Source organism: Propithecus coquereli, unplaced genomic scaffold (assembly GCF_000956105.1).
Source record: "Propithecus coquereli isolate 6110/MARCELLA unplaced genomic scaffold, Pcoq_1.0 Scaffold82, whole genome shotgun sequence".
NCBI lineage: Eukaryota > Metazoa > Chordata > Mammalia > Primates > Indriidae > Propithecus > Propithecus coquereli.
The window spans coordinates 1439611-1441169 of record NW_012154396.1 but is presented as its reverse complement, the minus strand read 5'-3'; positions in this window follow the sequence as shown (position 1 = coordinate 1441169).

Below are 1559 nucleotides of genomic sequence, written 5' to 3'. Positions count from 1 at the left end.
AATAGATAACCTGCAGAATGGGAGAAAATATTTGCATGCTATACATCTGATAAAGGGCTGGTAACCAGAACTACAAAGAACTCAAGTAAATCAGCAAGAAAAAAATCAAACAATCCCATTAAAAAGTGGGCAAAAGACATGAATAGAAACTTTTCAAAAGAGGATAGACTAATGGTCAACAAACATATTAAAAAAATCCTCAACATCTATAATCATTATGGAAATATACAGATCAAAACCACAATGTCATATCACTTAACTCCAGTGAGAATAACTTTCACCAAAATGTCCCAAACCAGCAAATGTTGGCATGGATGCAGAGAGAAAGTAACACTCGTATACTGCTGGTGGGACTGCAAACTCTATGGAAACCTCTATGGAAAATATTATGAGAACCATGAACATTAGATCAGAATATACAAACCTATTCCTCTAGAAAACTTGCAATCAAAGGAATGGAAAAACTTCTATAGGTCAATAAAATGCAAACAGTAATAATGCTAATAACAAGGCAGCATACCTAGTAGCATACTCCCACAAATATTAACGCTGAATCCTTTATTGAGGAAGATATGATCTAGTCCTGGGTCTAATATAAAAAATTTGATTGTTTTGGAGGAAAAGCAACATGATTTGACAGAGACAAATGGAAAGTCATTCACAGGCAAGAAAGATGAGAACATTTTGTGTTCCTTTGAAATGAAAAATCCAATTGAAAGAATCCTTAGAAAATGAAAAATAGGATAGAGATCTCTAAAAGCATATTCCTACCATTGTGACTTTTTGAATAGATAAGTACAACATACACACTTGATCAACTTGTTAGTTCTATTTCTCTGGTACAGCCACAATTGTGTTTGAGTTCGGCATAGCACAACTTCATGGTTGCTCTTCACCATACAAGTTTTATGAAAGACTACCTGGGATGAGTATTTGATATGCTGCTCTGTATAAAAGAGAGACTCCTCCGGGTTCATCATGTCATGGTGCAGTCATTTTGTCTACAAGGAGAGATTGCAATGTAGGCTGCTTAGTGCACACTATTGCATTATTGAGCCAAAACCATTGCATACCTTGTTATATCAGTTCATACAACATTAACCATTAACTCTGGGTCTTACATCAAGGCCTGTATAAATGATATATTGCATCTGGATAAACTATCTTGCCCTTTCCTATTTTAAAAAATGGGGACCAAGAACAGTTATTCATGATTTAGGAGAGAAGATGTCTCTAACACTCAAACAGTAGGTTATTTAATTGCACCTCCATCCAAATCTGCTCTTCTGATTAAAACATTTACAGCTCCATCGACCTTTCCAGTAATATGACCCTAAGGTCAAAACATGTCTAACTGAATACCTTGAATAATATATTGAAATCTGGTTATACAAATGGAAGCTGTCAATCAGAAAATCAATTTTATTCCATTAAACATGAAGCCCATCAACTAGAAAGTGCTGGGAAAATACATGAGAACATAAGAATGATTAGTTGATCACTCTAATAACTAGTCATAATAATATCCCTAATCCTAAAATCATGCTAATAACCACATA